Genomic DNA, 24,724 nt, shown 5'->3' on the forward strand with positions numbered 1-24,724 from the left:
CGAGTTCCGGCTCGCCGCCCTCCTGCCTACAAACCCTGCCCCCATCTCGAATCTGAACCCGCGCTGTCCCCAGGCTCCAGCGGAGGAAAGCGTCGGACACGGGAGAGCAGGAGGGTTCCTCTTGGGGGAACGACGGGAGCAAGGGCGAGCATGGCGCTACTTTTCCTGGCGGAGGAACATTTAGGAAAGTGTATCTCTTGCGCTGAAGAAGAGAAGGAGGGCGCTGATTGGCGGGTTCGTACCTGCAATGCGTCACTTCGGACATGCACAGTCGGGGCTCGAAGCGACGCCCTCCCGCGGCACCGCCTGGGGGGCGGGGCTTGGCGCCTCCAGGGCGGGCGGCAGAGCGGGGTTTGGGGCGGTGGTAGCACAGGCAGAGCAGGGCCAGCTGGGCCCTTCGTGACTGCATTGCGGCTCCGTCCTCGTCCCCCCCCGCCCCGGTGCAGTTGCTATGGCAGGAGAACTCGCTGCCTTCCCTTCCCTTCCCAGAGAGCCAGGCTGTAGCTGGTTGGGCAGGGTGTGTCGGGCCCACAGCTCTCGTCGCCCACGCAGGCCTCGCCTGTGCATTGAACTTCGGTGGTTCTCGATACCTCACTCAGGGCTGGGAGAAGTGGCGTGCCCTGTGCTGTGTCCTTAGGTCGACCTACACCGTGGCAGCTGCAGCCAGCACCTCTCCAAGGGAGTGGATTCACTGCAAGGGGAAAACCTCTCGGTCTCTAGCAAGTGGCTACGCTCCGGTGTCATAGCTGCAGCTGTGCTGGTGGGAAGTCCAGAGAGTGAGTCTTGCAGTTACCTGTCTCCTGCCCCCTTGAGGTGAACGGAAACAGCTTCTAGGTCGTGAAAGCAGTGTTTTACTTTAGACTCAGGCAAATATTACTACATCCCTTATGCTTGATTCACATTCTCAAGCGATTCACAACCATAAAGGCAAGAAACTTTTTCCCTTCTGATGTAATCACATGACTCCAAGGGTTTGGGCTGCAACAGTGACTAGGTTTTAATTGCGGGGGGGGGGGGGGAATGGAGTGTGGAGGAGGACGCATAGAGTTAGACACTACAATAGTAAAAATGTGCTAGATGGTATATACTAATGTTCCCATCTTTGTCACAACTGCCAGTGCTGGTGAGAGAGTAAGATTTTTAAAAATTCTAGTATAGATACAGCCACATGTGAACCAGAGAGAGTCTCCTTCCCAGTTGTAGGCTAGAGGGGTTCTCCCACACTGAATACTCCAAAGAAGTTCTCTAATATGCACTGTGAAGTAGGGACAGCCCCTTCCCATCATGACCAAAAGGGGCCCTCTCACATATAATCTAGAGACTTCCCCTACAAAGTCATTCTGAAAAAAGCATCCCAGGGAGTACCATTGATGTAAAATCCAGAGATTTTCCATTCACTGTATTTTAAATAGTTTCCCCCACACAGAGTAACCAAAAGGGAGTCTCCCCTCAATGTAGTGCAGAAAAAAATGTAGCCCACTCTATAAATCAGAGATTTCACCACTAGAAATAATGTGTGTAATGACTCCAGCTCCTCTCCCTGAATTGTGAATGAGATTTTCTCTTTCTTTCACATACCCTGTGGGCTTGTACTTAAGGATGATAAACAACGTAGTACATCTAAATTCAAATCTCAGCTTTTATGGTGGTTCTTTTTGTAATTTTGGACAAGTCACTTGAGTCAAAGCTTTCAAACTTGGGTGTTAAAAGAAAGGCAGGTAAACCCATATTCACGTACTTCTGCAAATAGAATCTCTGAAAATCAGGTTGAGTATCTGTAGCTTCCACTAAAGCCAATGAGACTTGTGGGTGCTCTGAATCTCTGAAAAATCAAGCCACTTAACCAAGTCCTTAAATATGTAGTTAGTTGTACTAGGCACCCAACTTTGAAGTTGCTTGCCTACGTTTAAAAACTTTGTTCTTAACCTCAAAGAAGGGAATGATATTGTATATCTATATAGCTTTACTCTGGGTATTGTGACAGGTTTCTGAGTAGCAGCCGTGTTAGTCTGTATCCACAAAAAGAAAAGAGTACTTGTGGCACCTTTAGAGACTTACAAATTTATCTGAGCATAAGCTTTCATGAGCTACAGCTCACTTCATCGGATGCAGTGGAAAATACACTGGGGAGATTTTATATACACAGAGAACATGAAACAATGGGTGTTTCCATACACACTGTAATGAGAGTGATCAGGTAAGGTGAGCTATTACCAGCAGGAGAGAAAAAAACCTTTTGTAGTGATAATCAAGGTGGGCCATTTCCAGCAGTTGACAAGAACATGTGAGGAACAGTAGGGTGCGAAAATAAACATGGGAAAATAGTTTTACTTTGTGTAATGACACATCTACTCCCAGTCTATATTCAAACCTAATTTAACGGTGTCCAGTTTGCAAATTAATTCCAATTCAACAGTCTCTCGTTGGAGTCTGTTTCTGAAGTTTTTTTGTTGAAGAATTGCCACTTTTAGGTCTGTAATCGAGTGACCAGAGAGATTGAAATATTCTCTGACTGGTTTTTGAATGTTATAATTCTTGACGTCTGATTTGTGTCCATTTATTCTTTTACGTAGAGACTGTCCGGTTTGGCCAATGTACATGGCAGAGGGGCATTGCTGGCACATGATGGCATATATCACATTGGTAGATGTGCAGGTGACCGAGCCTCTGATAGTGTGGCTGATGTGATTAGGCCCTATGATGGTGTCCTCTGAATAGATATGTGGACACAGTTGGCAACAGGCTTTGTTGCAAGGATAGGTTCCTGGGTTAGTGTTTTTGTTGTGTGGTGTGTGGTTGCTGGTGAGTATTTGCTTCAGGTTGGGGGACTGTCTGTAAGCAAGGACTGGCCTGTCTCCCAAGATCTCTGAGAGTGATGGGTCGTCCTTTAGGATAGGTTGTAGATCCTTGATGATTCGCTGGAGAGGTTTTAGTTGGGGGCTGAAGGTGATGGCTAGTGGCGTTCTGTTATTTTCTTTGTTGGGCGTGTCCTGTAGTAGGTAACTTCTGGGTACTCTTCTGGCTCTGTCAATCTGTTTCTTCACTTCAGCAGGTGGGTACTGTAGTTGTAAGAATGCTTGATAGAGATCTTGTAGGTGTCTGTCTCTGTCTGAGGGGTTGGAGCAAAAGTGGTTGTATCGTAGAGCTTGGCTGTAGACAATAGATCGTGTGGTGTGGTCTGGATGAAAGCTGGAGGCATGTAGGTAAGTATAGTGGTCAGTAGGTTTCCAATATAGGGTGGTGTTTATGTGACCATTGCTTATTAGCACTGTAGTGTCCAGGAAGTGGATCTCTTGTGCGGACTGGTCCAGGCTGAGGTTGATGGTGGGATGGAAATTGTTGAAATCATGGTGGAATTCTCTGTGTATATAAAATCTCCCCACTGTATTTTCCACTGCATGCATCCAATGAAGTGAGCTGTAGGTCACGAAAGCTTATGCTGAAATAAATTTTAGTCTCTAAGGTGCCACAAGTACTCCTTTTCTTTCTGGGTATTGTGAGGATTTAATTAATTTATATAGTTTGTACATAGCTTATAAATGTATAGTATTATACAAATACTATTACTTTTATTATTCCTATTGTGTAACCCAGAGTGATTGCTTTTCATGTCTGTTAGGAAAAGAGACTATTCGCTACTTCTGTGTGAACAAGAGAATTTACCTACTCTCTGATCTCTTTGGCTTATAGGCCCTGCTGTCCCCCTGGAAATGGGATGTACTTCAGAGGGGTCTTGGATGACCAACCTATCAACTAAAATCCTGTGACTTTTTCCCTCTGAACAATTAGAATAAATCCCCAGGCCTGCCAAATTCTCAGAATGAATGCTTCCTGTATGTTATGTCTCTGTTCAGTTCACGCAGCCACTTATTCCCATTTTGGCTAGGTCCCAATGTAACAAAGTAGTTTCATGCTGTAAGTCATGTCTGTCTGCCAACAGCCCCAAAGGGGTGCTGAGAATCACCCCGCTGCTAAGGTGTGCCAGAACACTTTTAGAAGAGGAGGGCTATGCCTTTCCACTTTTTATTGGGTGGGAGGGGGCAGGGTCTTAGGGGGAAGAGGCTGTGTTGGAGCCGGGCCTCTGGGGAAGGGGGGTGCAGGGGCAGGGCCTCGGGTGGAAGGGGCAGCACAGGGGCAGGGCCTCAGGGAGAAGGGGTGGCATGGGGACAGAGGTTTGGGAGAAGGGGCGGTGTGGGGGGGCACGGTTCTGGTACCAGTGGCCCCCCCCCCCACTATTAGGAAGCTTCCGCCGCTCCTGACACGGTTTGTCCCAATAGCTCAGCTCCTGCTCTAGGGCTAGGAGTAAGGTGGTGACAAACTCATTCTGTGGAGGGGGCCCAGTTCTATTTTTAAGCTTGGTACTTGGTATTTATATTTAAGACTACAGCTAGTACTTTTCTCAATACTCATTGGATAATGCGCTGATGTCAATGGAAAGACTGCATAAAGATCAAGAGTAGAAAATCTGTCTAAGGCCGTGCCTCTCAACCTTTACAGACTACTGTCCCCCTTTCAGGAGTCTGATTTGTCTTGCATACCCCCCAACTTTCACCTCACTTAAAAACTACTTGCTTTCAAAATCAGGCATAAAAATACAAACGTGTTACAGCACACTATTACTGAAAAATTGCTTACTTTCTCATTTTTACCATATAATTATAAAATAAATCAATTGGAATATAAATATTGTACTTACATTTCAGTGTATAGTATATGGATCAGTATAAACAAGTCCTTGTGTGTATGAAATTTTAGTTGGTACTGACTTTGCTAGTGCTTGTTATGTTTCCTGTGGTAAAACTAGGCAAATATTTAGATGAGTTGATGTACACCCTGAAAGACCTCTGCATACCCCTGGTTGAGAACCACTAGTCTAAGGTATTTATATGACAGTATCTGAACTTCTCACAGTCTTTAATGTATTTATCCTCACAAGACCCTCATGAGGTAGGGCAATGTTATCCCTATTTTACAGGTCAGGAACTGAGGCAGAAATATACTAAGTAATTTGCCAAAGGTTATGCAGGAAGTTTGTAGTGGAGCAGGAACTTAGATCCAGGTCTAGGGCCCTAACCACTAGACTATTCTTTCTGGATATAGGAAATTTTTCCCAGTTATTATATATTCAGTACCTTATTGTCACATTTAGCATCCCTCAGAAAAAAAAAAGATATGTGCATGGATAGTGTCACAGTTCAAGCAACTACTCTTGTATTTCCCCTCTGTGGTCCACCCAGGGCACTCATTCTTGGCTCCCGGGTCCTCAGCTGTCACCTCTTTTAGGTAGAGATCCATGTTTCTCACTCCTGCTGGGTTTTTTCAGGCTGCATGTTTCACTGCCTACACTAGAGACTAACCAATTTATTTGAGCATAAGCTTTCGTGAGCTACAGCTCACTTCATCGGATGCATCCGATGAAGTGAGCTGTAGCTCACGAAAGCTTATGCTCAAATAAATTGGTTAGTCTCTAAGGTGCCACAAGTACTCCTTTTCTTTTTGCGAATACAGACTAACACGGCTGTTACTCTGAAAACTGCCTACACTGTGATAATCCCAGCAAGCCAGACTACCTAAACAGACTTGCATTTGCACTTTGCTTTCTCTCCAAAAACTATGAATAGCTGTAATAGGCTGCAATACAAGTTATCACAAGCTCTTTATAAGCAAGCACATTTATTCTTAAAGTGAAAGCATTACAGAGAAAATGGATTAAAAACAATAAAAACCTGTTCACATACTAAAAGCTTACTAGAGGTCTCCCCAGTGCCAACATGGGGATCTGGTAAGTGTCAGTCCTTCAAATCCCACAATGGGGGTAGTGGGGATAGGAAAGAGGAGGTTCCCTGTGGTTACAAGCTCTTAACTGTCTCAGATTCAGAACTAGATCCACCATGAATAGTTTACACTTTCCTTTATACAGTTTGGACCCTTAATCTTGGCATTATATAACAGGTGATCAGCAGACAAAGGCCTGCTCCTCAGGGTATAGCTTTGAAAGGCTGGGTTTTTGCATAACTGGAGGTGGGGAATTTGTGTGTACTTTTTATATAAGTTCCTTTAGTGGATTTTGTTGTCTGGGACTACACAAAACTAAGGGTATGTCTACACTACCCGCTGGATCGGCGGGCAGCGATCGATGCAGTGGGGATCGATTTATTGTGTCTAGTCTAGACGCGATAAATTGACCCCTGAGCATTCTCCCGTCGACTCCTATACTCTGCCACCATGAGAGGCGCAGGCAGAGTCGACGGGGGAGCGGCAGCAGTTGACTCACTGCAGTGAAGACACCATGGTAAGTCAATCTAAGTATGACAACTTCAGCTACGTTATTCACATAGCTGAAGTTGCTTAACTAAGATTGATCCCCCCCACAGCGCAGACCAGAGCTGATACATAATATAGCAGGATGCTGTACATGCCTCCAAGATTTAATTATAATGTTCTTGTTTATATAGTTTGTGTACAGGTTATAGTTATCACTTTAACAACCTTAACTAGTCCACTAACCTTAACTTAATGAAGATTTTTAGAGTAGGAATTTCCCAGGTTAAGAAAAAACTATACAAGAAAGGAGTCCCTACTACCTCGGAGCTCCTTAAACCCTCACTATTTTTATAAACAAAGCAATTATGGCTGAGATAGCATAACAAACTTTTTTTTTTTTTTCCCTCAACTTTAAGGAATTGATTGAGAAATTCTTACATCCAGTGCACAGATCCTATAGATGTGAGCATATTCAGCTATTTAAATTTTTGAAGAACTTGGGAGGATTCTGGGTCATAGCTAAGAGCTTATTGTGTTTAAATGTTAAGTACTTTAATGCTTTAAGTTTTCAGTACATAAATCCATCTGTAAATTTTTTTCTGTAAACTGTATGAGTGTGTTTAGATTTCTATATTTGTGCTTGTGACGTTCCCCTCTGGTGTTGTTATCTGGACTGGTGATCTGCTCAGTCCCTCCAATCCTTGACTCTGGGAGCCAGCCTTACCCTGCTGTGCTGTGAGAACCCCCAATCCTGCGTGGTTCACGCACAGCCTTTGGCATGTAAACTGCTCTTTGGATTGTGCAACCGAATGACACTCGCCAATACTTCCGGTCCCAGACACCACCCTAGGAACCTCCATCTAGCAGTGTTCAGTTATGCCTGCTGGATGCTGCAAACTTATATGAGTTCATCAGTTTAACAAAGAAATTGATATGTACCAGGCTTGTTATCCCAAGGGGAGTCTCTGACACACTTTAAACCAAATGCACTGCTTCAGGTAGAACAAACAAATACATTTATTAACTGAAAAGATAGATTTTGAGTGATTATAATCACTCAAAATCTAAGTCACATTTGGTCAAATGAAATAAAAGCAAAACGCATTGTAAGCTGATCTTAACACTTCCAATGCCCTTACAAACTTAGATGCTTCTCACCAGAGGCTGGCTGCTTGCTCTTCAGCCAGGCTCTCGCCTTTCATCAGTGCTTCAGTCGCTTGGTGGTGATGGCTGAAGATGGAGGTGGAAGAGAGAGGAAGAGCATCACATACATCTCTCCCTTTTATCATGTCCTTTCTTCCCTCTTGGCTTTGCCCCCACCCTTCAGAGTCAGGTGACCATTACCTCATTGCAGTCCAAAACTGACCAAAGGAAGGGGGGTGACTCACTCGAGAGTCCAACAGATCCTTTGTTGTTGCCTAAGCCAGTGTCCTTTATTCCTATGAGGCTGGGCTGAGTTTGTCCCATACATGCCCTGGTGAGGTGTGAACTGCTTCTGGAGAGTTTTTGCCTGGGCTTGCTTTAAGCCATGAGGACACATTTTCAGCTTCATAATTATATACATGAGGTTACAACCTATAAGATTACTATAACAATGCTCAGTACATCATGAGACTTCCGAAGACACCCAACATGACAAACTTTGCATTAGATACTACACAATCATATTATAAGAATGAACATGGGGGTGCTCGGTGTTCCCGCAAGCTACAGAACGTCACAGTGCTCATTTAGGAATTTAAGATATTTGTGGATAGAATTGTTATTTATTTTAGTAACTCACATTCTTGGAGATCATTGCCTCCACCAACCCAGAGTATAGGGGAAACATGTCCATTATAGAACTTTCTGGATAGCAGTGTTGATTGTAGCTTGTGCACATCCTGTCAGCCTCAAATGCATATCTTTACCAAGTTGGAGGCAATCTTAAACTTAGTGGAATGTGCTGTAACACCTCTTGGTACTGGAATTTCTGTCAAGAAAGTATGCATAGCCTAATCTACTTTGACAGTCTCCAGTTGGAAACTGACCGACCCTAAGTAGTATCCCTATGAAGTATGAATAACATGGTTATATTACAGGACAGTTTAGTTCTGTCTAAATGGTAAAAAACAGTCACCTACCTGTCATAACTGTTGTTCTCTGAGATGTGTTGCTCATGTCCATTCCATCTCAAGTGTGTATACTTACCACATGCACTGGTGCTGGAAGTTTTTCTCCCCAGTGGTATCTGTAGGGCCAGCTTGAGCACCCTCTGAAGTCGCACACATACGTGCTGGTAAAACGGGTGCCACCGCCCATAGGCGCTGAGTTTCTAATCTGCTGGGTGGTGCTCCCCCTTGGCTCTGCCCAGGCTCTGATGCCCCTACACCTCTTCCCCCAATGCCCCCCCGCCCCTCTTCCTGCCCTCGCTCCTCCTCCCCCCCCCCCCCAAAGCGCCTCCAGACACTGCAAAACAGCTGATCTGTGGCAGATGGCAGGCACTGGGAGGAACTGATTGGCAGGGCCTGCTGGCAGGCAGGGAGGAAGCACTGGGGGAGGGAGAGGCGTTGATAGGGAGACTGCTGGTGGGTGCTAAGCCTGTGCCGCTGCTTCCCTCCTTCAGTTCCTTCTTGCCAGAACTCCAACAGTCATGGAATGGACATGAGCAACACATCTCAAAAAACAGTTACGAGAGGTAGGTAGCCATTTTTCTTCTTAGAGTGCTTGCTCATGTCCATGCCATGTCAGGTGACTCACAAGCAGTGCCTCTGAAGGTGGGCAGGAGTTCACGGACGTGTGGATTGTAACACTGCTCTGCCAAAGCCAGCATCATCTCGGGCCTGCTGAGTGATGGCATAGTGGGTTGTGAAGGTATGGACTAAGGATGTAAAATTTTAAATGGTAAGCATTAGTCTTACCGTTTAACCATTAACCCCCGGTCGGCCAGAGCAGACCAAGGCCATCTCCCTTTAATCGGTTAACCAGTTAAATGATATACTTTTAATTTAAATGGTTAACTTTAAATGATATTTACATCCCTAGTATGGATGGATGACCATGTTGCTGCTCTGCAGATATCCTGGATCTGGACACGTGCCAGGAAAGCTGCTGATGACGCCTGTGCTCTTGTTGAATGAACTGTCACTATTGGCGGAGGTGTAGCATTTGCTTGCTAATAGCAGATATGTGATCCAAGGCAAAATTCTCTGGGATGACACTGGGAGTCCCTTCATCCTCTCAGCCACTGCAATGAAAAGTTGAGTAGATCTACGGAAGGGTTTGGTTCGCTCTGGGTAGAAAGCCAGGGCACGTCTGACGTCCAGAGTATACAGACACCTCTCCTCGGTGGAATTGTGAGGCTTTGGAAGGAACGCTGACAGGAAGATATCCTGATTGACATGGAACTGTGATACCACCTTTGGCATGAAGGCTGGGTGAGGGCACCAGCTGGACCTTGTTCTTGTAGAACACTGTATAAGTGGGTTCCCCAGGTTAGAGCCTTAATCTCAGAGACCTGTCTCACCAAAGTGATGGTTACAACAAAGGTGACCTTCCACGACAGATGCAGGAGAGAGCAGGACACCAGGGGCTCAAAGGGAAAGCCTAGAAAGAAGCAGGTTGAGGTCCCATTGGGGAACTGGATCATGGATCTGCAGGAAGTCTATTATTCAGGCCCTTAAGGAATCCAATCGCCATTGCATGCGAGAAGACAGATCTGCCCTGGATGTGAGGGTGGAAAGCTGATATGGCTATCATGTGCACCTTGATTGAGGAGTGTGCCAGACATTGGTGCTTTAGGTAAAGAGGGTATTCCAGGATGGATTGTAGAAATGACTGAGCTGGAGAAAGATTCCATTTGGATGCCCAGGAGGTAAAGCACCTCCACTTAGCCAGGTAAGTAGCCCTGGTGGAGGGTTTTCTACTTTCCAAGAGAACCTTTTGGATCTGTGTGGATGATTGGAAAACAGCAAATATAGTGCCCTTCTTTAAAAAAAGGAAGAAGGAGAATCTGGGGAACTATAGACCCTCACTTCAGTCCCTGGAAAAATCATGGAGCATATCCTCAAGGAATCCATTTTGGAAGCACTTGGAGGAGAGAAAGGTGATCAGGAACAGTCAGCATGGATTCACCAAGGGGAAGTCATGCCTGACCAACCTGATAGCCTTCTAGGATTAGATAACTGGCTCTGTAGATATGGGGAAAGCAGTGGATGTGATATACCTTGACTTTCGCCACAAGGAGTCTGGTGGCACCTTAAAGACTTGACTTTAGCAAAGCTTTTGATACAGTTTCCCACAGTATTCTTGCCAGCAAGTTACAAAAGTATGGATTGGATGCATGGACTATAAAGGTGGATAGAAAGCTGGCTAGATAGTCGGTCTCAATGGGTAGTGATTAACTGCTCAATGTCTAGTTGGCAGCCGATATCAAGCGGAGTGCCCCAGGGGTTGGTCCTGGGGCCAGTTTTGTTCAACATCTTAATTAATGACCTGGATGATGGGATGGATTGCACCCTCAGCAAGTTTGTGGATGACAACAAGCTGGGTGGAGAGGTAGATACGCTGGAGGGTAGGGATAGGGTCCAGAGTGACCTAGATAAATTGGAGGATTGGGCCAAAAGAGCTTCAACAAGGACAAGTGCAGAGTCCTGCACTTAGGACAGAAGAATCCCATGCACTGCTACAGGCTGGGAACCAACTGGCTAAGCAGCAGTTCTGCAGAAAAGGACCTGGGGATTAGTGGACAAGAAGCTGGATATGAGTCAACAGTGTGCCCTTGTTGCCAAGAAGGCTAACGGCATATTGGGCTGCATTAAATAGGAGCATTGCCAGCAGATGGAGGCAAGTGATTATTCCCCTCTATTTGGCACTGGCGAGGCCACATCTGGAGTATTGCATCCAGTTTTGGGCCCCCCACTACAGAAAGGATGTGGACAAATTGGAGAGTCCAATGGAGGGGAACAACAATTATTAGAGGGTTGGAACACATGACTTATGAGGAGAGGCTGAGGGAACTGGGTTTATTTAGTCTGCAGAAGAGAAGAGTGACGGGGGATTTGATAGCATCCTTCAACTACCTGAGGGGGGGTTCCAAAGAGGATGGAGCTAGGCTGTTCTCAGTGGTGGCAGATGACAGAACAAAGAGCAATGGTCTCAAGTTTCAGTGGGGGAAGGTCTAGGTTGGATATTAGGAAAACTATTTCAGTAGGAGGGTGGTGAAGCACTGGAATGGGTTACCTAGGGAGATGGTGGAATCTCTATCCTTAGAGGTTTTTAAGGCCCGGCTAGAGAAAGCCCTGGCTGGGATGATTTAGTTGGTGTTGGTCGTGCTTTGAGCAGGGAGTTGGACTAGACCTCCTGAGGTCTCTTCCAACCCTAGTCATCTATGATTCTACGTGTGGAGCAGGCATATTCCTTGAGGCTTAGCCATGCAGCATCCATGCTGTTAGGTGCAGGGAGGCAAGGTTCGGGTGCAACAGCTATCCGTGGTCCTGCAAGAGTAGGTCCAGGTGGTTCAGGGGCGCCTGTGGGGTTGCCACCACTAAGTCCATGAGCATGCCGAAACAATGCTGGCGAAGGGGGCATGGTGGAGCTACCACAATGACTCATGCCTGTTCCCTCTTGAACTTCAGGAGTGTCTTGTGAATGAGGGGGACTGGCAGAAAGGCATACATGAGGTAGCTTCCCCATTACAGGAGAAGGGCATCTGAAAGCAAGCCTTTGTCGAAGCCATGTAGAGAACAAAACCGTTGACACTTTGTTTTGTTTGGTAGTGAACAGGTCCACCTGGGGTTTCCCCACTTCTGGAAGACGGTGTGAGCAACCTCCAAATGGAGGGACCACTCGTGGCAGGAGAAGAAAGACTTGCTGAGGTGATCTGCTAAAGCATTCTGGACTGCTGGAAGGTGCACAGCTTCCAGATGGAGAGCATGCTGGGTAAAGAAGTCCTACAGGTGAAGGGACTCTTGATAGAGGGCTGGCGACTGTGCTCCCCTGTTTGTTGACGTAAAACATTGATGGACAACACAGCATCAATACCTGTACCATTTTTCCAGATAGCTGGGGAAGGAACACTTCACAAGCCAGGCAGATGCCCCCGAGTTCTCTGATGTTTATATGTAACAGCTTCTCTTAGGACCACAGGCCCTGGGTCCTGAGGTGCAATAAGATCACCCCACCCCAAGTCCGACGCATCCAATACCAGGAACCCAGTAGGTCATGGAGCTGGAAACTGAACCCCTTTTTATATAGTGCGGTTTCAACCACCGTACCAGGGAGGTAAGAGTTTGTGGTGGGATTTTGAGGATCTTGTCCAAGTGATGACTGGCTGGGAAGTAAAGTGATGTGGTCTGAGATGCAGTCTTGCATGCTGAACTACATAGGTGCATGCTGCCATGTGCCCCAGCAGTCTGAGGCATACTTGGGCTGTGGTGAGTGGAGACTCGGGCAATCAGATCTGACGTTGCTTGGAATCTCTCAGGAAAGCTCCGACTCTGATAGAGTTGAGGACTGCCCCGATAAACTCTATCCTCTGTACCAGGACCAGCATTGATTTTTGTTCATTTATCAACAGACCCAGTGCATGGCAGGTGGCTTGCATGACCGCAATGCTATGTTGGACTTGTGCCTTTGAGTGACCCTTGATGAGCCAATTGTTGAGGTACAGGTAGATCTGAATACCCTGTTGCCTGAGGTAAGCTGCAACTACGGCCGTACATTTTGTAAACACTCTTGGTGCTGTTAGGCCAAAAACAGAAACACTGCAAACTGGTAGTGACTGACCACAAACCTTTGGAATCTTCTGTGGCCACAGAAGACAGAAATGTGGAAATATGCGTCCTCTAAGTTGAGGGCAGAATACCAGTCTCCAGGATCCAGGTAGCGGATGATGGAGGCCAGAGAGACCATGTGGAACTTCAACTTCTTAAGATATTTGTTGAGGCCTTGTAGGTCCAGGATGCATCATAAACCCCCTTTGGCCTTCAGTATGAGGAAGTAATGGGTGTAAAAACCTTTCCCCCTTCAGTTCTTTGGGAACTTTTTCCATGGCCCCTACCTGTAGGGGGTCTTGTACTTCCTGAATGAACAGTTGCTTGTGAGAAGGGTCCCTGCAGAGGGATGTGGATGGGGGATAGGAGGGAGGGATAGAAATAAATTGGAGGGTATAACTTACTGCTACAGTGCTGAGCACCCACTGGTCTGATGTTACAGTGGCCGAGGCAGGGAGGTAGGGCAATGGACAGTCCAAAAATAATAGGGAGGTTGGATCCTGGCTGAAGCCTGGGAAGTTGCCCTTGGGCACACCATAAAAATGCCTGCTTATATCCTGGGGAGTGATGGCTAGAGCCTGACTGGGTCGAAGCGAATGGGTATTGAAGGAAGGGCAGGGGCCTGAAGTGCCTCCAGGGTCTATAGGACTTGGCCCTGGGTTGGCTCCTGAATCATTGAGGCTGTTGAGGCGTGAAGCACTTCCTTGAGGCCGCAGGGGTATAAAGGCCCAGAGAGCGCAGAGTGGCCCTAGAATCTTTTAGTCCATGCAGTCTACTGTCAGTTTGATCTGAAAATAGGGTGGTGTCTTTGAAGGGGAGGCCCTGGTTGGACTGCTGGATCACTGCGGCCAGGCCAGAGGACAGCAGCCCCAATGCCCACCTTATGGATATGGCCAATGCCATTCTTCTAGCCACCGAATCAGGTGCATCAGTCAACTTAACTGTGTAGTGTAGACCAGCCCTTCGTGATGATCCCATTCTGCTTTTAATTTAGGTTTTGTTCAGCATCTCCTGCTCTAAACAGCTTGAAGCCAACCTACAATAATGGTACTACTGTGGTTGATGAGCATACATACAGACTAACATGGCTGCTACTCTGATATTTGGCTTATGTTGACCTAATTATGTCAGTGTCTATACTACAGCCTTCCTCCCACGAATGTAAGTGCCCTACTACACTGACATACTAACTCCACCTCCACAAGTGGTGTAAGGCTTATGTTGGTGTAGTTGGGGTGAGGCAGTATCTGTAGTCACTGTCTCCTTTACATTGGCTTTCTTGTCAATTTCACAGCTCCTGCTGTGAAATTGACAAGAAAGCCCCTGCTCCCCTAGGGAGCTGGACCAGGCTCCTGCCTGGGAGCCAGCGTGAGAAACCTGGGGGGCTTCCCACACTACTCCCAGCTGGGAGTCAGGCAACCTTGTCAATTTCACGGCTGGGTGAGCTGCCTGGCTCCCTGTGGGGAGCAGGTGGAGGGGTTGAGAAGCTATGGCAGCTGGTCCCTGCTCCCCAGTGGTGAGAAGCCCTGGGTGGCTTCCCCCCTATGCCTGGCAGGGAATGAGGTAGGGGGTGAGAAGCCCCAGGCAGCTTCCCCCCACTCCTGGTGGGGAACAGGGAGCAGAAGGAGCCTGTGGGTCAGCCAGGCTCCTGGCAGGGAGCTGCCAGCAGATCTGAGACACAGGGCTCTCAGCTCTTCACAGTGCCCCTCTTAGGTTGGTGAAAACACTCTCGGTCAGGACGCGCAGCACCGACCCAAGCAGGGTAGTGTGGATATGCACCACTGCAGTGGCTGTAAGTCAACCTAATAAAGGTTGACTTACGTTTGCAGTGTAAACATACCCTTAGCAAAAATGCACCAACGTGTCTAACAGTAAAACTGCCTTTTACCTAGTTTGGGGATCTAGCCAAATAATGCTTGAAGAATTTGACAATTTTCCTTTTTGGAGGGGAGAGAGAGAGAGAGAGAGAGAGAGAGAGAGAGGGCTGAAAAAAAAAAATGAAAAGCTTTTCTTCAAATTTCTGAGGAGGGTTGGTGGTAGTTGCTTTGCATGTGCAACCTCTTTATTCTAGCATTTGGAAAATGTAGCTATTCTTTTCTCCTAATAGTGTAAACAAAAAAGATAGATCAGAATAATAGTTCATTCCTAGCAAAGGTTATAGTTTGAGGCAAAGTAAGGCTTAGAATAGAATGATTGTTGCAACCTGAACAGTGACAAATGCCTCAATAATAAAAATACAATATATATAATATTGTTTTTCTTTACTTCTGTTGCAGGGATTAAAATCTCAAAGTATTTTGTACAGTTCACATAACAGACAGAGGAGCACAGGACCAATTTACTGGGGGGAAAATAAGTTTGATTAAAATTGGTGCAATGTGACGCACTGATACTTAAGCATGATGGTGCAAAAGATTAAATTTTTTTTAATGGTTGCATGGGGTGCAGTGTAGTTACTGCAGAAAGAACCTGTACCGACTAAATTATATATATAAAGCCTGTGTGCTTTTTTCTCCTACACTGTTGCCTGCTCCACTGAGAAATTAAAACCTCCCCATCTTTTCTTATGCTCTAAAGACATGTACTATAAGTGGGGTTTTTTTAAAGTATTGAAAAAGTCATGTTCTAGAACATTCTGAACTGAGAAAGCCAGAACTAAGAAAAGGGCTGTATGGGGTTCCCAATTCTGTAAGCACATGCTTAACTTTGCTCATGTTACCTGTTCCAATAACTTTAAGTACATGAGCAGTCCAATTGACTTTAAGCATGTTCATAAGTGTTTGTAGGATCAAGAGCTTAGTAGTTGAATCATTACATGAAAGAGAGTAATGTAGCTAATTTCTTTTGATTAACTCTAAAAACTAGTAGTGTGTGACCAAGCAAAATTCCCACCAAGCCACAAAAAAAAAAAAAAAAAAAGGGTGAAATTATGGGAGGCATGTAATGGAGGCTGGGGGAGGCTAAGTCTCCCCTAACTCTTGCTGCCAGGAAGGGGGGGCAGTGGTGGATTTGGGGCCCCTGGAAAAAGTTTTCCCCCGCTATGGCCCTGGGGCTGGAGGAGCTCTTGCTCCCCACTATGGTCCTGGGGCCATGGAACAAGCAGGGGTGGGGCTTCAGGGGAAGAGGCAGAGTTGGGGCAGAATGGGGTGGGTCCATAGACGGGGCCCATGGACAGGGCCTCGGGTGGAAGTGTCAGAACAGTGGAGGGGCTCTGGGCTCAGAGCTCCAGCCACGGCTGAGAGTTCTGCCGTAGTGCTGGCCAAGGCTGAGAGTTTGACCCCAGCTGGCACAAAACTGAGTGACTGGGAAACAAAATGACAGGTGAAATTCAATGTTGATAAATGTAAAGTAGTGCACATTGGAAAATATAATCTCAATGAAACATACAAAATGATGGGATATCTTCGGACCACAGAAGGTTCCAGATCACAAGCCCTGGTTCTCATGGGGGACTTCAAATCAGCCTGACAGCTGCTGGGAGAACAATACAGCAGTGCCCAAAACAATCCAGGACATTTTTGGAGAGTGCTGGGGACAACTTCTTGGTGCAAGTGCTGGAGGAACCAACTAGGGGCCGTGCTCCTCTTGACCTGCTGCTCAAACAGGGAAGAATTGGTAGGGGAAGTAGAAGTAGGTGGCAACCTGGGCAGCAGTGACCATGAGATGGTCAAGTTCAGGATACCTGAAAAAAGGAAGAAAGGAGAGCAGCGGAATACAGACCCTGGACTTCAGAAAAGCAGACTTTGACTCCCTCAGGGAGCTGATGGGCAGGATCCCATCTGATGGGCTAATATGAGGGGGAAAGGAGTCCCCCTGTATTCTAAAAGAAGCTTTATTGAGGGTACAGGAACAAACCATCTCAATGTGCAGAAAGAATAGTAAATATGGCAGGCGACCAGCATGGTTTAACAGTGAAATCTTTGGTGAGCTTAAACACAAAAAGGAAGCTTACAAGAAGGAAATTTGAACAGATAACTAGGGAGAAGTATAAAAATATTGCTCGAGCATGCAGGGGTGTAATCAGGAAGGCCAAAGCACAACTGGAGTTGCAGTTAGTAAGGGATGTGAAGGGTAACAAGAAGGATTTCTGCAGGTACATTAGCAACAAGAAGGTGATTAGGGAAAGTATGGAACCCTTACTGAATAGGGGAGGCAACCTAGTGACAAATGTAGAAAAAGCTGAAGTACTCAATGCTTTTTTTGCCTTGGTCTTCACAGACAATGTCAGCTCCTAGATTGGGCAGCACAGTATGGGGAGGAAGTGAGCAGCCATCAGTGGTGAAAGAACAGGTTAAGGACTATTTAGAAAAGCTGGACATGCACAAGTCCATGGGTCCAGATCTAATGCATCAGAGGATGCTGAGGGAATTAGCTGATGTGTTTGGAGAGCTCTTGGCCATTATCTTTGAAAACTTGTGGCGATTGGGGCAGGTTCCGGACGATTGGAAAAAGGCAAAAATGTAGTGCCTTTCTTTAAAAAAGGGAAAAAGGAGAATCCAGGGAACTACATACCGCTCAGCCTCACCTCAGTCCCTGGAAAAAAAAATCATGGAGCAGGTCCGCAAGGAATCCATTTTGAAGCACTTGGAGGAGAGGAAGGTGATCAGGATGGATTCACCAAGTCAGCATGGATTCACCAAGGCAAAGTCATGCCTGACCAACCTGATTGTCTTCTATGATGAGATAACTGTCTCTGTGGATATGGGGAAAGCGGTGGATGTGATATACCTTGACTTTAGCAAAGCTTTTGTTGTGGTCTCCCACAGCATTCTTGCCAGCAAGTTACAAAAGTATGGATTGGATGAGATAGGTGGATAGAAAGCTGGCTAAATCATTGATCTCAGTGGGTAGCGATCAATGACTCGATGTCTAGCTGGCAGCTGGTATCAAGTGGAGTGCCCCAGAGGTCTGTCCTGGGGCCAGTTTTGTTCAACATCTTTATTAATGGTCTGGTTGATGGGATGGATTGCACCCTCAGCAAGTTTGCAGATGACTAAGTTTGGGGGAAGAGGTAGATACACTGGAGGGTAGGGATAGGGTCCAGAGTGACCTAGACAAATTGGAGGATTGGGCTAAAAGAAATCTGATGAGGTTCAACAAGGACAAGTGCAGAGTCCTGCACATAGGTTGGAAGAATCCCATGCACTGCTACAGGCTAGGGACTGATTGGCTAAGCAGCAGTTCTGCAGAAAAGGACCTGGGGATTACAGTGGACAAGAAGCTGGATATGAGTCAACAATGTGTCCTTGTTGCCAAGAAGGCTAATGGCATATTGGGTTGCATTAATAGGAGCATTGCCAGCAGATTGAGGGAAGTGATTATTCCCCTCTATTTGGTACTGGTGAGGCCACATTTGGAGTATTGCATCCAGTTTTCGGCCCCCCTGCTACAGAAAGGATGTGGACAAATTGGAGAGTCTAATGGAGGGGAACAAAAATTATTAGAGGGATGGGGCAGAACAAGGAGCACTCGTCTCAAGTTACAGTGGCGGGAAGGTCTAGGTTGGATATTAGGAAACACTATTTCACTAGGAGGGTGGTGAAGCACTGGAATGGGTTATGTAGGGAGGAGTTGGAATCTCCATCCTTAGAGGTTTTTAAGGCCCAGCTTGACAAATCCCTGGCTTGCATGATTTAGTTGGGGTTGGTCCCGCTTTGAGTGGGGGATTGGACAAGATGACCTCCTGAGGTCTCTTCCAACCCTAATCTTCTATGTTTTTGTTATATAAATTGGCTATCACTCAGCCATTTTTTATTATAGAATATTTATTATATAATAATTGGAGTTATTGTGGATAGCTTTCTGAAAACATCTGCTCTATTCACAGTGGCAATCAAAAAAGCTAAACACAATGTTAGGAACGATAGGAATAGACAATAAGTACATATCATAATACCTCTATACATAAGTGCCAACTGCATGGGTGCTCCAGGACTGGAGCACCCACAGAGAAAAATTAGTGGGTGCTGTTGGTGTCTCTCACTTGCTGGTGTCTCTCACCTGCTGGCTCTCACTGCCTGTCATCGCTGTCTCTCACCTGCCTGCAACCTTGCTGACCAACTCCTCCCCCTCTGTGCCAGCGCTTCCCACGCACTTCTAACAGCTGTTTCATAGTGTGGAAAGCTCTGGGAGAGAGGGCAAGAAGCAGGGATGGGGTGCACTCAGGGGAGATGGCAGGGAAGAGGCAGGACAGGGACTTGGGGGAAGGGTTGAAGGGCAGGATTGAGCACCCCTGGCTAGAGAAGGGCTACTAGGATGATCTGGGGAATGGAAAACCTGTCTTATGAAAGGAGACTCAAGGAGCTTGGCTTGTTTAGCCTAACCAAAAGAAGGCTGATATGATTGCTCTCTATAAATATATCAGAGGGATAAATACCAGAGAGGGAGAGGATTTATTTAAGCTCAGTACCAATGTGGACACAAGAACAAATGGATATAAACTGGCTATTGGGAAGTTTAGACTTGAAATTAGACGAAGGTTTCTAACCATCAGAGGAGTGAAGTTCTGGAACAGCCTTCCAAGGGAAGCAGTGGGGGCAAAAGACCTATCTGAATTCAAGATTAAACTCGATAAGTTTATGGAGGAGATGGTATGATGTGATAAAGATCAGTTAATTGCCAAAATCATGTTAACTATTCATGGTAAATAGGCCCAGTGGCCTGTGATGGGATGTTAGAAGGGGTGGGATCTGAGTTACTACAGAGAATTCTTTCCTGGGTGTCTGGCTGGTGAATCTCGCACACACGCTCAGGGTTCAGCGGATCGCCATATGTGGGGTCAAGAAGGAATTTTCCTCCAGGGCAGATTGGAAGAGACCCTGGGGGTTTTTCACCTTCCTCTGTAGCATGGGTCACTTGCTGGAGGATTCTCTGCACCTTGAAGTCTTTCAACCATCATTTGAGGACTTCAGTAGCTCAGACATAGGTGAGAGGTTTATTGCAGGAGTGGGTAGGTGAGATTTGGTGGCCTGCATTGTGCAGGAGGTCAGACTAGATGATCATAATGGTCCCTTCTGACCTTAATATTTATGAGTCTAGAGGGGAAGTTGGCGCCTATGCCTCCGTATAAATCCATGGTATTCTCACACCCTGAATACTGTGTGTAGTTTTGGTCTCCCCATCTCAAAAAAGATTTTTGAAATGGAAAAAGTAGAGAAAGGCAACAAAAATGATTAAGGGTATGAACGGCTTCCATATAAGGAGAGATTAAAAAGACGGACTTTTCAGCTTGGAAAACAGATAAGGGGGGAATATGATAGAGGTCTATCAAATCACGAATGGCATGGAGAAAAAGTGTTAATTATTCCTTCACATAACAAGAACCAGGAGTCACCCAATGAAGTTAATAGGCAGTAGGTTTAAAACAAACTAAAGGAAGTATTTCTTCACATAGACAGTCAACCTGTGAAACTTGTTGCCAGGAGATGTTGTGAATACCAACAATATAAGTGGGTTAAAAAAAAATTAGATAAGTTCATGGGGGATAGGTCCATCAATGGCTATTAGCCAGGATGGTCAGGGATGCAACCCCATGCTCTGGGCATCCATAACCTCCGCTTACCAGAAACTGGGAGTGGAAGACAGGATGGATCACTCAGTAATTGCCCTGTTCTGTTCATTCCCTCTGAAGCACCTGGCATAGGCAACTGTCAGAAGACAGGATACTGGGCTAGATGGACCATTTGTCTGACCCAGTATGGCCATTCTTACGTTCTTAGCTGCATCTGTATTCCCTGCCATGGTCTATCAAGGACACTCACTCTTAGGCTCCTGGTTCTCAGCTGTTACCTCTCTTGTGCTCGTACCTCTCCCGCTCCTAACTGGGGGGTTTTCAGGCTGCATAGTTCCCTGCCTGTACTGTTATTCCCTAGCAAAAAGTCCCTAAAAGGCTATTCTCTCCAAAGGCTATGGCCATGTAATTGCCCAGTTACAGGATACCACACATGCATCCCTTTACAAGGAAGCATATTTATTCTTAAGGATTAAAGCATTACAGAGAAAAATTAAAATATAAGAACCTAAACACATGCTAAAAAGCTTACCAGAGGTCACCCCAATTCCAAACCTCATGCTCTGGCAGGTGTCAGTCCTTTCAACCCTTCCCTAAGGATTGGGGTCCCCGCTCAGACAGAAAGTTCTCTCTGTTTGCTGTATCAGAAAGAAGGACCTGGGTCAGTTTAAACTCAGGCTATTTATCCAAAAGTCCTTTGTCTGTTAGGGCATGACTACGCTTGTGAGTTAGAGTGCATTAAAGCAGCCCTGGCCGCCCTAACTCATGACACGTCCATACTGGCAAGGCACGTAGAGTGGTCTGACTCAGCAGCTGGAAAACTCCTGGTAATCCACCTCCATGAGAGGCATAATGCTTGGTGCGCCCTAACTGGAGCGCCGCAGCACCAGTGTGGATGCCCTGGGCTGTTAGCGTACTCTGATCGGCCTCCAGAAGTGTCCCACAATGCCTGTGCTAGCCACTCTGGTCATCACTTTGAACTCTACTGCCCTGCCCTCAGGTGACCAACCATCAGATCCACCTTTTAAATTCTCTGGGAATTTTGAAAATCCCCTTCCTGTTTGCTCAGCCAGGCATGGAGAGCTCTCAGCGAATCTTTCCAGGTGACCATGCCTCCACACGCCAGGCCATTCCCAGTATGGAGCAATGGCGAGGTGCTGGACCTCAGTGTTTGCGGGGAGGAAAGCTGTCCAGTCCCAGCTCTGCTCCAGCTGTAGGAATTATGATACCTTCAGGCAGATATCAAGGGACATGATGGAAAGGGGCCATGACCGGGACGCACTTCAGTGCAGGGTTAAAGTGAAGGAGCTGCAGAATGCCTACCACAAAGTCCGTGAGGCAGACCGCCACTCCGGTGCTACCCCCATAACCTGCTGTTTCTACAAAGGGCTGGATGCAATACTTGGGGGCGACCCCACCTCCACTCTGAAGACCATCATGGACACTTCAGAGTCCAGTTCAACAAGGCAGCGGCAGCAGCAGCAGCAGGAGGAGGAGGAAAGCAGGAGTGAGGGTGCTGAGGAGGAGGAAGACACCCCAGCATCCTTAGATGCATGCAGCCAGGAGGTGTTCTCAAGCCAGGAGGAAGGTAGCCAGTCTCAGCGGCTGGTGCTTGGGGAAGGACAAACACCAGAGGACGTGCTCGGTAAGTGGCTTTTATTTTGGGAAGGAAGTTATTCGGTGCAGGCTCTAGGGGCGAGGAGGGTTAGGGCTGCATGCATGCCTAGATGCGGAATAGGGCGTTGATGTGCTCTCTCACATCGCGGTAGTCCGCCTCAGTGATTTCTTCAAAGGTCTCATGCAGAAGCTGTGCAATGCGCTTGTGCAAGTTCCTTGGGAGTGCTACTGTGCTCCTTGTCCCAGTCAGGCTAACATCTCTGCACCACTGTGCCATGGGGGGGAGGGGGGGGCGGCGGGAACACACCATTGTTGCACACTGGCAAGCTGCATATGGGCCAGGGTGGAAGCCACATTGTAGTAGAAGACCCTCCCTTGCTTCCCAGGTCACCATCAGCAGTGAGATATCTTCCAGGACGAATTCCTGTGGAAAATGTGGGGACAGTGTTCAGTATAGGGGCCCCCTGCAGCTGTTGGCTCTCCTCAAGGTATAGAACCCCAGAGGACAGTATGGCAGTGAAACAATCAGTCCCCTTCAACTCTGTGCTTACTCACCAATTTGGGGCTCCTGTGGGTTATGTGCGCTCTCTTTGGGACAGGCAAATTCTGCTCTTGTTTAGGCTGTGCTTGTCTTTAAGTATGGGCGAATCATTGCTCTGTCTGGTGTAAACAATGCTGCCTCTGTTAAGTGTTGCATTTTGCCTTTACAGATGTAACCTTGAGATCTCAGCCGTCCATGTTATCACCGGCCACAAGACTCCAAAGAATTAGGAAGAGGCCATGTAGAAGCAAAGAAGACATGCTGCATGAAGTAATGCAGCAGTCCCTTCACGATAATCAAAAAGTGCAAGAGTGGAGGGAGAGCAAAAGGAGGTTCCGCCAGCAGAATGTGGAGTGCCGGCACCAAAGTGGCTGATAAGCATTATGGAACGCCAAGCAGACTCATTCCAGGTGCTCGTAGTCATGCAGGCGGAGCACTACCATCTGTCCCCCCTCCCGCAGCCCTTGTCCCAAAACTCTTTCCCTTGTGCCCCTATGTAACCTCCAACCCACTTTACCTAACATCTGGGTTCTTATCACCACCAGCTGCCTCCAACACCTGTAGCTGCACCACCCAGCCCTGCAAACTACTCTTATCCACTGCACTCAACCCCCATCACCATGCAGTATAGCCATCCTGAAGTGCAGCACTCCAGACAGGAAGGGGAGTATGAAAACAGGACATACTCAAATCTGTGATTGAGCCATTCTCCACCCCACCCTCTTGCCTTTTCTGTTTCCCAAACAGTTGTGTTTCTTTTCAATAAATGGCTTTTTTGGCTTTGAAAACATTATTATTGTATTAATTAAAAGATACTTTAACCCAGGAAAGCAACAGGCACTGCAAGTCAGTGTAGCAAACAGATTCCTATTAACATTGGAACCACTGTACTTCACTCCCGTGCAGGGCACCAAACATTACTGGTGGCTTTCAGCCTCAAATTGCTCCCTCAAGGCATCCCTAATTCTTGCAGCCCTGTGCTGGGCCCCTCCAATAGCCCTGCTCTCTGGCTGTTCAAATTCAGCCTCCAGGTGTTGAGCCTCCGAGTTCCATGCCTGAGTGAATCTTTCACCCTTCCCGTCACAAAGGTTATGGAGGGTACAGCACACGGATATAACCGCGGGGATGTTGTCATCGGCCAGGTCCAGCTTCCCACACAGAGAACACTAGTGGCCCTTTAAATGGCCAAAAGCACACTCCACGCAGTCATTCTGCACCGACTCAGCCTGTTGAACTGCTCCTTGCTGCTGTTAAGGCTCCTTGCGTAGGGTTTCATGAGCCACAGCATTAAAGGGTAAGCGAGGTCTCCAAGAATCACAATTGGCATTTTGACTTCCCCTACAGTGATCTTCTGGTCTGGGAAAAGAGTCCCAACTTGCAGCTTCCTGAACAGGCCAGTGTTCCGAAAGTTGCGTGCGTCATGCACCTTCCTGGGCCAGCCTGCGTTAATGTCAATGAAACGCCCAGGGTGATCCACAAGTGCCTGGAGAACCATAGAGAAATACCATTTCTGATTAACGTACTCGGAGACTAGGTGGGCTGGTGCCAGAATTGGAATATGCATCCCATCTATCGCCCCTCCGCAGTTAGGGAAATACATTTGTGCAAAGCCAGCCACGTCATGCACGTTATCCAGAGTCACGGTTCTTCTGAGCAGGATATGATTAATGGCCCTGCAAACTTGAATCAACACGATTCCAACGGTTGACTTTCCCACTCCAACCTGGTTAGCGACCGATCAGTAGCTGTCTGGAGTTGCCAGCTTCCAGATTGCAATAGCCACCCGCTTCTCCCCAGCGGGGCAGCTCTCAACCGCATGTTCTTGTACCACAGGGTGGGGGCAAGCTCATCACCCAGTCCCATGAAAGTGGCTTTTCTCATCTGAAAATTCTGCAGTCACTGCTTGTCATCCCAGACTTGCTGGATGATGTGATCCTACCACTCAGTGCTTGTTTCCCCGAGCCCAAAAGTGGTGTTCCACGGTGGTAAGCATGTCCGTGAATGCCACAAGCAATCTCGTGTCATATGCGTTACACAAGT

General features: G+C 47.0%; 1 long non-coding RNA gene across 1 annotated transcript; it reads left to right on the forward strand.

Moving 5' to 3' along the window:
- Positions 1-86: 86 nt before the first annotated feature.
- On the forward strand, positions 87-16,141 carry LOC119565852. The gene is made up of 3 exons (XR_005224904.2): positions 87-776; positions 9,321-10,140; positions 12,021-16,141. It is a non-coding gene; the product is annotated as an uncharacterized LOC119565852 (long non-coding RNA).
- The last annotated feature ends 8,583 nt before the right edge of the window (positions 16,142-24,724 follow it).

Source organism: Chelonia mydas, chromosome 3 (genome assembly GCF_015237465.2).
Source record: "Chelonia mydas isolate rCheMyd1 chromosome 3, rCheMyd1.pri.v2, whole genome shotgun sequence".
Taxonomy (NCBI): Eukaryota; Metazoa; Chordata; order Testudines; family Cheloniidae; genus Chelonia; species Chelonia mydas.